Source organism: Bos indicus x Bos taurus, chromosome 15 (assembly GCF_003369695.1).
Source record: "Bos indicus x Bos taurus breed Angus x Brahman F1 hybrid chromosome 15, Bos_hybrid_MaternalHap_v2.0, whole genome shotgun sequence".
NCBI classification, from domain to species: Eukaryota; Metazoa; Chordata; class Mammalia; order Artiodactyla; family Bovidae; genus Bos; species Bos indicus x Bos taurus.
In genome coordinates, this window is record NC_040090.1 from 43,169,332 (window position 1) to 43,183,111 (window position 13,780).

The window sequence follows — 13,780 nt, forward strand, 5'->3', positions numbered from 1 at the left end:
AGCCTGGGCGTACCCGAGCTGTGAGGCAAGTAGCAGCAAGAACGGTCATGACTGATGCCTGGGCCCTGCAGCATTTCCCACCTGCTCTGCAAACATCAGAGACGAAAGGCTCAGAGTTTCCTGGCCCGGAGTCCCAGCAGCTGAGAAGCTGCTGAATTTGCCCAGCTTCTCTGGCAGGAAAGCAAGGGGAGGTGAAGAAAGGTGGCGGTGGTTCCTGTTGTTCCTCGGTGGCCAAGAAGTTGGATAGTTTGGCTTAAGGAGACGTACTTCATGGAGAAAATAATACAGTATCTGCACCATAGGAGGAGGGGTTCCTGCAGCCCCTTGTTATGGTCTCCCTGATCAAGGACAGTGCCGTTCTCACCTCTGTGTCTGGAATGTCCTCCCTGTCTTTCCAGAGCGGCCATGAGGCACGGTGATTAAAGCCACAGCCTGCGTGTGTTGGACCTGGCTCTATCATCTACTAAACTATTGTTTTGTGCCTCTGCTTCCTCGTTCAGAAAATGCAAGCAATAAAAGCACTTCCCTCACAGGCTATTTTGAGGAGTAAATGAGTTAAAACATATAAAATGTCAGGAATGTGGCCCACCACCTAGCAAGTTCTCTTGAAGCGCTAGTTCAGAGATTAGCTGTTGGCCTAGTAAACCCCCATTCACTCTTTGAAAACTCAACCCCATAATCACCTTCAAGGAGCCTTCCCTGACTACACCCTCCCTCACTTTCCTTCTGCTACCTCTGTTACCGGGATATTTATGGGTGAAGTGACTTTGTCTGGGAGAAGGGGGGACAGCCAGTCTCTCCTCTGTATCATCTGCATCACACTACAACTGTCTGCTTACTTCCCTCGTTAGAGGGGGTCTTCATAAAGGCAGGTGTTGTGTCTTGATCATCTCTGTGCCGTCATGCTTAGAACATGACCTGGAACTGCATATAACTCATGACTGTTTAGAGCATAGAGAGTGATGGGATGGGATGGGATGGGATGGGAGAGAATGGAACAATGGAATCATGAAATGTAACAGAACAGTTGTGACGAGATCTTTTCAAATCACAAAAGGACACTTGCTCAAGGTAGATTCAGGAAGATAAATCATCTTAATCTATCTGGAAGGCAATTCACCAGTTGGCACCAACATATTTAAGGCCTGGAACAAGCGGGTATCCCTGAGGACATAGAATCAGGCAAACCCTTTGAATCCCACCCGTGGAAGAAACTTCCTTCTGAGCCAGCAGGAGCTCAGCTGGAAAGGGCTCTGCACCACCACCCAGTTCCTGACCCTCTCAAGGTTTCGGGCTCCATGTCAGGTGGGCCAGGAAATAGAGCCCAGCTCCCCACATGGCCAGTGCTGATGCAGACCATCGCCTTGGGCCTTCAGACCCAATTAAGTCTCCAGGGAGCATAGCTACTGAAATTCCCACCAGGCCTTTCTTGGAGAACCCCTCATTGGCATAACATGCCATAACTCTGCCACCAGGGAGCTGACAAAGTTTACAGCTCAGCTACCTGAGGGTACTGTCCTGCAGAGGCCCCTTGATTGACACTTCTACCATGGAAAACTCATTTTATTTAACCTTTCCTTCCGTTATGGCATTTTAACGAAAAAGTCACTTAAGACCCGCAGTGAAAAATACCTTTTACTAGAACAATGCATAACCCAAATACCATTTGCCTTTCCTTATCAATTCTTGTTTCATTCATCATCTTTATTAAAAATCCATGAAGAAACAGCAGACTTGAAACTGCTGGGTGCCTTCTTCCAGGAGATGAGGAGGGAAGGGAAAGAAAAGGGAAGGGGATCTGGGCTCCCTGTAAGCATAGCCATATTCTCTTCATGGCAGCCCTGGAGGGGCCTTTCTCATCCTTCACCTGCAGTCCCGCCCCGGAAACTCCATATCTGAGGCCAAAATCCAACACTTCTCCTGCAAATGAAGCTCTATGTCACAAGAAGAGAAAGTGTACAGCTCTGGATTCAAATCCTTGCCCTGCCTCCTATGCCCAGTTGATCTGGGGCAAGTTACACAAGCTCCCGCCATTCAGTTCCCTAGTCTGCAAAATGGATGTAGTAATACAAGATGGCTGTTAAGGATTAAATGAGAAAGCAAATGTGAAAACGCCTAGCAGAGTCAGGCAAAAACTAGATGCTCAGTAAAAGATGGTCCCTTCATTAATTCATCTTGAAAGTGTAGTTTTCCGAGGGAATGCTTTCTGGTCCAGCTTGGGAGTAGGGATGGAGGAGGTGATAAACTTTAGTGCAGAACTGAGACCGGGGATCTTCCCCAAAGTCTTCCAGGGGTCCTAGGTGTGGTTTCTCCAAAGAAATAAGGCACTACCTCCAGAAATCTTGGGCTCCCCAGCATAGCGAGGGAGAGTGGCTGATGAGCAGAGGCAGCAAAGGGGAGGCATCTATGTGGAAAGAGGAGGTCAGGATAGAGGCCAAGGATGAAATAATAATGGCCACTACCACCGCCGAATTTCACCTCCCCACAGATCTTCAGGGCAGCAGATGTTATTAACTCCGTGTCCTGATGCCATGGCTCACAGGGGTGATGGGACCTGCCACAGTCACACAGTGGGCAGTGCTCTGGCCAGGTCATCCGAGCACCCCCACTCTTAAGCTCTTCTCTTTTAACAAAGCTCTCCCAAGAGGCAGAAATAAGTTATTCTGGAAACATCCACCACTCTTAAGCTCTTCTCTTTAACAAAAGTCTCCTAAGAGGCTTCAGAAGTTATTTTGGAAATATCCACCACCACCATCCCTGACAAGCTGGCCTCCAAGCTCAGGGCACACAACATGATTTCAAAGCTCCTTGTAAGACTCCACATGAACTTCTGCAAATAGCAATTAAGTCAGTAGATAAGTAGATGATACGTTATGAAATTCCATGAGGAAAAGAAATCAATCACACATTGCTGCTGCTGCTAAGTCACATCAGTCGTGACCAGCTCTGTGAGACCCCATAGATGGCAGCCCACCAGGCTCCCGTCCCTGGGATTCTCCAGGCAAGAACACTGGAGTGGGTTGCCATTTTCTCCTCCAGTGCATTAAAGTGAAAAGTGAAGGTGAAGTCGCTCAGTCGTGTCTGACTCTTCGAGACTCCATAGACTGTGGCCTACCAGGCTCCTCCGTCCATGGTATTTTCCAGGCAAGAGTACTGGAGTGGGGTGCCATCGCCTTCTCTAATCACACATTCAGTTCATCTAAATACTAGGGTCCTCCTTTAATCCCCATGTTATTGATGGGTACCTCGAGGCTGAGGGAGGCTATTGAATCTGGGTCACATGAAGGAAAGCAGCAAAGCACGCTTGAACTCGGGTCTGCTTAGCCTGGGGCCCAGGCCCTCCCTGCAGACCACCCTGCCCGAGGCTTCATTCCGTCCCCTGCAGTCCTCACGTTCACAGATGGAGACAACAAGAACTGTCCTGTTTCTTCCACATGCTGTGCTCTCCCTGTCTTCTACAATTTGCCATCTTTCTTGATATTTCCTGATCAGCTTCCCCGCTGAAAACAAGAACCCCACAGCCCAGCAGCTGCCTCCTAGACCCCTATCGCATCAGGCAGGGGTGCTCTCAGCAGCCCCTCGGTTCACAGGGGTGTATCCAAATCCGTCCTCCTGGAGTCAGCATACAGCTGTGGGCCTCATGCCTCTGCAGTCTGGGGACTTGGCTCTTTCCGACTTTACTTCCACGGTGCAAATCAGCTTAGCCTGTGGCCTGTTCTTTCTAGAAGCTTGGTTTCGACAGTCTAAATAGGGTCCTTTGGTAGAGGAACAGCAAAGAGCCAAGAAGACTGATCTGCTGCCCTTCACTGCAGAACTGGACAGCTTCCAGCTGAGAGCCCCACCATGAAGAGCCCCCCATAGCTTCCTACTTGTGAGTCTGAACATTTAAGCCGACAAAGGATTTAAGTGCTCACATTCAACTGACACCATGTCTTGTGCAGGCAGTGGTCTGGGCCCACCCTTATGCATTATCTCATCTGATTATCACTCTAACCTCATTTCACACGTGAGGAAACCGAGGCTCAGAATATTTACTGAGCTTGTGGTTGAGGGTGAGGGTCACACACAGAGCAAGTGGGATTCAAACTCAGGCTCTGAGGCCAAGTCCAACAGTCTCTCTCCACAGCCCTTCCTCCCCCAACACCACACTTTTGTGGAAACTATTCTGAGAAATCAAAGCAACTCTTTTCTATCCAGAACTATAAATATCCAGAGACAGGGAGATGAGATGAGAAAACAGACATCCTTTCCCAGGATTTGGGAGCAAATTCTTGCAAAGCTCCCAAAAGCATTTTGAGTTCTGAGAGCAAAAAAACTGCCAATGCAGACAAAAAGAAGGAAAGAGAAAAAGAAAGAAAAAGCAGAGGGCAGAACATAAAAGGCTATGCTGATCTGACACTGGGCTGTCACGGCTGTGCGAACACCCTAAAACCACCGAAGATCTGCTGGATGCTGACTGCAAGCGAGGCACAGGCTAAATGCGGGTTGCCTTGTTTAACCCTTACAGCAGCCCTACCAGCTAGGGACCAACATTAACTCCATTCTACGGTTGCAGAAACTTGGGCACAGAGAAGTGAAGTAACTTGCTCAAGGTCATAGAGTTTGTAAGCTTTAACTCCAAGGTGTGTGGCCTCGAAGTCCAGGTTTATAACCACTGTGTAGACAGCCTCCAACTGAACAGCCCAGCTTAAGACAACTGACTCTCTGCTGGCACCCCATTCTAGGTCCTAAAAGGACAGGCATATTCTTGAGTCTAAACTCCACTGTGAACTTCAGCTGGGAACCCAGAGCCAGCCCTGCATTCCCAAATGGATGACAGGATGACAGGCAAGCACTTGGAAGAGCACAACTGGAATAAATAAATGAACAACACCTCCACCATTCTGGTCCTTTGGGTCCTCTCTCCCATGTCTCCTTTCTTCTCTTCCCCACAGCCCTGTGCATTTCCTCTGCCTCCATTCGGGGCTAGAAGATACATTTGCTTCAAATGCAAACCTGAAAACTGTCCCTGCTCATCACAGTGACGGCAGGGCAGGCAGTCCCCCCTTCCAGAACAAACTGGTTGCTAAACGAGTTGTTTGGAATTTAATGCCAATTCTTTCTATCACAACCGTGCTAACCCAAGAAGTCTCCAGCCAGCCAACCCACACAGCATATTTACCCAGAATGTACTCAGCCAACATTTACTCTAGTCTCTACTGTCCAATGCAGTAGGTACTAGCCACGTGTGGCTATTTAAATTTTAACAATGTTAATTAAAATTAAATAAATCACACGAACCACACTTCAAGTATTTGAAAGTGGCAGGTGACTACTGAATACCACGTTGAGCAGAGCAGATATAGAACATTTCCATCATCCCAGAAAGTTCTACTGGGCAGCCTGATCTAAACTCTAGCCCCTGGTTCCAACTCTGTGTAAGACAATAAATTCCTTCAGAGGTTAAACTTAGCGTGCCAGTACCACACCACCCTTCCTAAGGGAAATTATGGTAAATAGCGAGGAGCAAGGAGGGAGGTTTTGGAGTCACACAACTCCTAGTCTGTCCCAGCTCTGACACTTCTAACCATGTCATTAGCTTCTCTGTGTCTCAGTTTCCTCATTCCAGCATGGGGACAAGATCCTCTGAGTGGGTATCCATGAAGATCTAGTGAGAGGGTGCTCAGCACACCCAGAGCTCCCTCTGTTCACTGCTAATTCTATCAGCCACACAGTGGTGACTGGGAACCCTAACCGGAAGCCATCACCAGTGACTGTGCAGTCTGGGCCAGTGGTGGTAAAGGGCCAAAATGGGACCCATGGTTGCAGAGGCTGGTAGCCTCAAGGGTCTGCCCTTCTCTCCTCTCTCCATCTTGGGTCATTTCAGTCCCTGCATTGGAATGATCTAAGGTCACTTATAAATCAGCAACCAGGAGGGTGAGTACCTCATCACAGGCACTGGGAGGGAAAGGGCAGGAGAACGAGAAGCCTGGAAATCCCCCAAGGTGGCCCTAGGGAAAAAAAGAAAGAGAAGCCCTCAAGCTGTGGAAAGATCTTTTCATTCATTCAATAAGAAATTATTCAGCATGTCAGGTCTGTATACTAGGCAGCAAGGAGACACGGATGAATGAGACATAGTCCCTGACCTCAAGCCCTCCACAAACAAGCAAGTAAACAACAGAAAATGAATCAGCACATGAGTGCAGTAAGTGCTGCGGTCATGGAAAATCCAGTGGGTCTCGGGAGCTTAGACAACCAGATGGTGGGTGAAGGGATCTTGGGAATGGGGAATGAGAACGATTTGGGAGGCTTCCAAGACGTGGCACTTGCACTAAATCTTCAAAGGAAGTGTGGAGAGGCGTCCCAGGCAGAGGAAGCTGCAGGAACAAGGATATATGAGGCATGAATACTTTATGTCACTACATCAAGCAGCTCCACGGAGTCAGGGGCTTACACAGGGGTGTGATGGGGACAGAGGATGGAGGCAGCAGGTCATGTAGTCTTAGGGCATCAGGCTGTGGTTCTGCCCCATGTACTCTCTTGTTCCAAGTCATACCCGTTTCATCGTGACTGAGAAGAACAAGAAGCTGAGCCAAATTGCAGTCACATTTCAAATACTGTTCTGAACGGGCATACTCCATATCTGCTCACATTCCATCAGGGAGCCTGTTGGCATTACGTGTAAGGAATGTTCATAAGTTAGAGATCATTTATACCTTTTTTTAAAAATTTAAAATGTAGGCAAAGTATGAGCCTTGATTGGATCCTGGATGACACAAATGCTAATAATGCACGAGTTAGCACCTTTTTTCTTAAAGGGTCAGATGGTAAAATATTTCAGGCTTTGTGGAACATACAGTCTCTGTCACAACTACTCAGTTCTGCAGCTGTAGCACAAAAGCAGCCATAAACAATACGTAAATGACTGAGTGTATCTGTGTTCCAAGAAAACCTTCATTTATGAAAACAGGCAGCGGGCAGGATTTGGCCCCCATAGCTGACCCTTGCTATAAAGAACATCCTCATGCTCAGAATGGAAATATAAATAGAGAATGTAGATAATAGTATTGTACTGATGTTAATTTTCCTGAGTGTGATAAGTATACTGTGGTTCTGCAGGAAAATGTCTTTGTTCTTAGGAGATACATGCTGAAGTATTTAGAGGGCATAAAGCCTACAACTAATTCTCAAGTGGATCAGGGAGATAATAAATATATGAAGAAAGCAAGATAAGGCAAATGTGCAAAATGTTAAGAATAGTGAAGCCAGGTGAACGGAATATGGATGTTCTCTGAATTAATCTTGCGACTTCTTTATGAGTTTGAAATCTTTCAAAATAAAGATGTTTGGAGGAAAACTAGAAACTGAAGCAGCTTCAGAGGACCAAAGGTCTTCATGAACAGACCGCTCTGTACTTCCCTCGTCCTTCAGAGCTTTGTGACCTGACCTAGGACAGGCCTGTCTTTCTGCAGAGAGGATGTAACCCACTTTGGATCATGCATCTTGTTTTTCTTGATTCGTTCTGCAATACCAGGGAAAGCCATTGGAATGCAAAAATGGGTACAGGTTCTTGGCTCATTCTCAGACCCCTTTTTGTCTGAATTCTTGTTTTCCTCACCCAACGGCCTGGAGACCAGCCTGCTTTTGACACTGAGCCTCAGCGGCTGTGGAAGAAGCAGCAGCTCTGAGAGCCCTAAGTACTCCCAGTCATGGGATTTTCTGCAGAAGACAGACTCGGGAGCAGCCGCTGTGGGAAGAAAGCCTTCAGTGCTCCATGTCTGATCAAAGGCCACTTAGACCCCCCAGGTGCTTGGGGTGACGCTTTCTGCTGAACTAGGAGCTGCTGACCCTGTTGAAAACGTTGGCAGCAGCACTTTCCCAAGTAACCCAGGTCCAAATCTCCAATGATCCCATTGCAGAGTGACTTCCTAATTCTTGACTTACTAGTAATCAATACCATGAAAAACACTAACCCTTCCATTAAAGTAGGCATCCATTAATTTCCATTGGGAAGGTGTCGTTTGGAGGCCCAGAATCTCAACGAACTTCAGGTTTGATTTTTCATCTGTCAAAGCAATACCCAAAAATACAAAATACGTAATTCTTAGAAAGGGTTGAAGGGAGCAGAGTAGAAATGACCACTCAGCCCTCCCACCCTCCCACTCTCTGGCCAAGCATGGCCTTGGAGCAATGCCCATCGGTGCAGCTCCTTGGACCTCCCTGGGCACCAAACCTGGCCAGCACCCACAGGGGATGCCCATCACCGCCTCTGCAAGCCAGTTCAGGACCACATCCTCTTCCAGGAAAGGAAAAGGAAAACAGAAGTCCTCCACCAATGATGGATGACAGCACTTGGGAACCAGGACTCTGAGAGACTGGGCATACACTTCTTAGTGTCCTCAGGAGCTGGCTTCTAGAGACTTTCTATCTCCAAAGACTATATCCTATGAAGATAAGCACCCTGTATATCTTCTTCCACCACCTCTCCCAACTTCCCTGGTGGTAGGCCACACGCATGTGCAATTACTTGCTACCCTCGCCCTGTCAGTAAGAGAATTATACAACCTCTCCTCTTGCCTTGTGACTTACAAAGGTCCCACCCCACTATCAGGCTCTGTCATGTGACCTATTCTGGCCAAAGGGATGTGAGAAGACATGAAGTGTGCCTGGTCTGAGCAGAAGTTTTAAAAGTGACTCTGCAGATGTGACTAAAGATCCTCTTGCTCTTTTCAGCCATAATAAAATAAGCATGTCACCACATGAGAAAGTACATGGAGCAGAACCACAGTCAATGCACAGTCCAAATGCAACACAAGGAAGACCTTTGTAAGCCACTGAGATTGGGGGGCTGTTTGTTATGCAGCCAGACTTAGCAACAACTGACTCACCACCCTCATACAGGAGCAGTAAGTAGGCTGCAGGGAGTCTGCTGACTCTTCACACCCTTATCCTGTGACTCCTATCCACCACCTAACAAAGCCCAGGCCAGGTTCCCTCTTCACTGAGACTCATTTTTCATCTATTTACACCTGAGGCTCCTTAGGAAACGAGTCTTTCCATCAGCATCCTTAGTTCATGACTCATTCCTGCCAGTGATTCTAGTTGAGGTAAGGAAAAGCAGGCCTAACATTTCAGCAACACTAACGGGAATCTCAGAATGAATATTCCTTCTTGACTTCTCCTGGAGAGACTCCATACCAAGGGCGGATGGACACTCACTGTTGGATAGAGGGAGCTCCATTATAGGAGAGGGAGTCTGAAGTGCTGGATCCCCCGTCCAGGGGAAGTTGCTGGACCATATCACCCCCTTAAGCCATTGGTCTCCAAGGGTCTCAGTTACTTCAGAAAGTCACTCCCCTGTCTGAACTGATCAGTGGTTTCCGAAGCCAGCTCTGGGTTCCTCAGAGGTCTCAGCAAACAGTCAAGGTAAGAAGAAGCCTGTGGCCAGTGGGCCCTCATCCCCTGCTTCATTCAGTCAAACCAGCTCTGCTTTATACTTTTGAATATATTGGATTTATAAATAAGATTCTGTTCAGCCAGGAATTCCATGATTAACTGCATTCAAAACTACTGAACAGGTGATCTCTAGCAACTTTCCAGCTCTGATGCACTGGGAGCCTCTCTGAGCCCAACTTCTTGTGCATTCTGCATCTGCCTGCCTCCTTGTCACTGTAAGCAGGGATTTATTAACACCCAGAGGGCAGCCTGTGATGACTGACTGACAAGCAAGGATAGAATGAGGTAGATTCAAAACAACTCAACCAAGAGTTATAAAACAGCTGCCACTAAGTTCTGCAAGGCAATTGGCCTTTGGAAGGCTAAAGATAAAAGAAAAAATTCAGTTCAAGATGTCACCATGGAAATGAACTCAGAGTTTTCTATTTCAGCTCAAAGTTTATCTTCTGCTTGAGGGTTCTGGTAAGACTACCACCTGCCCCAACCCTAACATCCCAACTTGAAATGGGTCCGTTGGAGTGAGTGAGGTTCATACTTTCAGATCACATTATATGGCTAACATGTCCTGGAAACTATCTCTGGGTGTGGAACTTTATAGGGGAATTTGTTGATCAGAATTCTCTGATTCTCATTCTGTACCCTACCCCACGCCTTTTTTTTTTTTTTCTGTCTCTCTCATATTCTCTCTGAATTCTTCTAAGAAACTCTGGTCTTAGGGAACTCGTTGGTCATGGGGCCTCCAGCTGAGGGATGGAGAGTCTTCTGGTTTCCCAAAGCCCCCATGGGAGAACACACACTCTGAGCCCAGGGCAATGGGGCAGTCTTAATAGTCAGGACTTCACTACACCAAGGGCTACTTCCCATCCATCCAGGCAAACTGTGCCTCCTAAAATGATTGAACAATTCCCCATGTGACAAGAATCCATTTTTCCACCCAGCACCATAGGACAAAGAGTGGGCTGGATGCTGGGGCAAAACCAGGGATGACTGCGACCTACATTCAAGTTGCTGATAAGTAGGCAAGCAGGGCAGAGATGAGAAACAGGGGCCAGAAAACAGGGTATGAGATTGCTGGAGCAGTCAGAGGAGAGAAACTGAAGCAGAGATGAGCTGGCCAGTGGAGACAGGAAATGCTCAGGAAAGAGAAAAACTCCAGTTCAAGGAGATTTCCATAAGAGGGATGTAAACAGGGCAGGCTGCTCAGGAAGTAAGGGGCTGCTTGATGGAAAATGCAGCTTGGACTTTTCCTGGCTGGGAAAACACACGGAATGGGCCTAGATTCCTCTGTGAGCAGAGATGTGAGCAAGCTCAGGCAGGCTAGAGTCAGAGTCAGAGTGAACCCAGGACTGTGACGGGAAGAGAACCCCATCGCATGGATCAGTATTAGCCCCAAAAAGCTTAGCAGCGGGCTGAGCACTCAGTGTGAGATCTAGTGTGACGGGAAGAGAACCCCATCGCATGGATCAGTATTAGCCCCAAAAGGCTTAGCAGCGGGCTGAGCGCTCAGTGTGAGATCTAGTGTGACGGGAAGAGAACCCCATCGCATGGATCAGTATTAGCCCCAAAAAGCTTAGCAGTGGGCTGAGCGCTCAGTGTGAGATCTAGTGTGTTGGACTGGGTCTACCAGGAACCACCCCAGCAGCCTCGCTGTTGAGCCCACCACCCCCTCCACCGCACAGTCAGGGCAGCCCTCCCCACTGCCCCCGTCAGGTCTCCTCCCTTCTCACATGCCCCAGCTGGCCCACCGTTGCCCCATCTGCCTGCCTCTTCCAGCAGCTCAGCCCAGCAGGTCTTGCACACTCTGCCCCTGTCCACAACTCCAGCCCCATCCGGGCTCCTTCCCCTCACTCCCTAGGTTTCTCCCGCATACCAAGCTCTGTTCTTCCTTGATGACTCTGCCCCTTGCCTTGAAAGCTTTTTTCCCCTCATGATTTCACTAACCAGAAACTTCTTTTCTATCAGATCTCAGTTTAACGGTCTCAAAACCTCCCCTGACCACCCAAGCTTAAGGACCTCCCCACCCCAAGGGGAGAGGACCGTGCTCCTCTCATAGTCTTCCTACCTTGTAGGCACTTCTTACAATGCGTGCTGACCCATATTTAACATCAGACTCCAGACCTAGCTGAGCACCATGGGAAAGGGACCATCTAGCTCTCAACACAGCCTCAGTGCCAGCCCTGAGCATCCAGGCATCATTAAATTGTCACTGAATAAACTGAATAAAACATCACTTACTTGCCTGTAGAGGGTCAGTCTCCAAAGTGCTCCTACATCCTCCCTCAAATCATATTAAACCCACACCATACTGAAGACAAGCAGTAACACTGAAGCTAACATTCACTCAGGGCTTTTCATGTGACTCAGGCTTTCCTGGGTTACCTCCCTGAATCCTCACCACAACTTAAGGAGGTAAGATTTCTTCTTAGCATTTCACAGATGAGAAAATCAAGGCTTAAAACAAATGCAATTGCTTGACCAAGAGCACATGGCTAGTGTGTAGTAGGGTTTGGATTCCAACTCAGGCAGACTGGTCTTTGGCCCACGTGCTTAGCTACCACCAGGATGGCATCTCCAGGACGCCAAAGGGAAGGTCTTCCCAAGGGTGTGTCTTTGGAGAATCAACTCCTGACTGTTAGAAGGAGGAAGTCAATGAGCCATAATATGTTTTCTCAGCATTCTGGGAAACGAGATTACTTGCTGATAAGTGGAGCTCTTCAAAACTAGTGCCATCTTCCGAGTCTGGGCCCCTGCATTTCCAGAAGCCCCCCAAGGCTTCAGTCCTCTCAAGGACTAGGTCAGATCAAAGTCAGAGGAAGTGCAATGTGAATGTTCTGTCCCCCTGGGAAGAGGTACCTCTCCCTTTGCAGGGAGAATGGGCTGTGGAGGGTGCTATGCAATTTTCAAACCATCTGTGTCCCCAGGGGCCCTTTTCAAGGGACCACGTTGGATCTGACAACCTCCTGTTGATTAGCTGTGTCCAGGCCAAACATAATAACTTGACAAAGAAAGTTTCAATTCAGGGCAAACAGGCTTTCTCCACAGAGCCCATAATATGCAATGAGGTTATTTAATCTAGAAAAAAATCCAATGACCTGGAAAAAATTCGGTGTGCATTAGAGACCATTTCCTTCACCCACATCTCAGTAAGCTCCTACTTAACTTGTGGACAGCCTTATTCACCTGGCTTGAAGTTGCTAGTTATTTCTGGAGTTTTTCTCCTGTCCCCCTGCCTGGGAATGACACAGTGAGCTGTGTGCCCAGCAATGGAGACAGCGACTCCAACACTGGGCATCACTCCCTTAAGGAAGTAAAGTCGCTCAGTCGTGTCTGACTCTTTGCAACCCCATGGACTGTAGCCTAACAGCCTCCTCCATCCATGGGATTTTCCAGGCAAGAGTACTGGAGTGGGGTGCCATTTCCTTCTCCAGGGGATCTTCCCGACCCAGGGATCAAACCTGGGTCTTCCTCATTGTAGGCAGACTCTACCATCTGAGCCACTAGGGAAGCCCTAAAGAAAGTGAAACTTGCTCAGTGGTGTCTGACTCTTTGAGGCTCCGTGGATATAGTCCATCGAATTCTTTAGGCCAGAATACTGGAGTGGGTAGCCTTTCCCTTCTCCAGGGGATCTTCCCAACCCAGGGATCAAACCCAGGTCTCCCACACTGCAGGCAGATTCTTTACCAACTGAGCCACTTAAGGGAAGCCCTCCCTTAAGGAGGCACTTTACAAATGCAGATGCCCAGGCTCCACTCCTGGGGATTATGGTTCAGCAGACCTAAGCCGGGCCCAGGAGAGGAATCTGAATCTTTCTGTGCAGGCAGGCCTGTGGGGCAGTGTTCAGACACAATCGAGCAGTGGTGCAGATGCTGTTGCCAAGTAGCACCATGCAGGGATCCAGGCTCAGTCACTCGTTCCTGTGAGCTCCTTGATTATGAAACATTCAGCCTCAGTTTCCTAATCTAGAGAAGGAATATACAATATACAGCCTTCTTGCCCCTTGGGTGGCTCATGGGGATCAAGGGAGATGATATGAGTAAAATAAGAAAATAGCTAACATTCACTACCTATTGACCACACACCAGGCATCAGATGAAGCGCTTTGCCTGCATAACATAGTCTTCATTTAAAAAATTGTATGAAGGAGTTACCTTCAACTCAGTTACCTGTGTTTTAAAGGTGAGTAAACTGAGGCACAAAGAGCTTAGGCAACTGGCCCCAAATCACAGAGCTAGGATATGAGCTCGGGCTTCTCTCCAGTCCCACCAGTGAAACCTGGAATGTGCTGGGCACATTTGAGACAGTGGTTCTAGAGCCTGCTTTCCTGCCCCATCCCCACTAATGGCAT

At 48.1% G+C, this 13,780-nt stretch overlaps 1 protein-coding gene across 1 annotated transcript in view; it reads right to left on the minus strand.

Moving 5' to 3' along the window:
• The window catches only part of GALNT18 (polypeptide N-acetylgalactosaminyltransferase 18), a 353,171-nt gene that overhangs the window by 294,293 nt on the left and 45,098 nt on the right, over positions 1-13,780 (minus strand). The gene's annotated exons all lie outside the window — the stretch shown is intronic.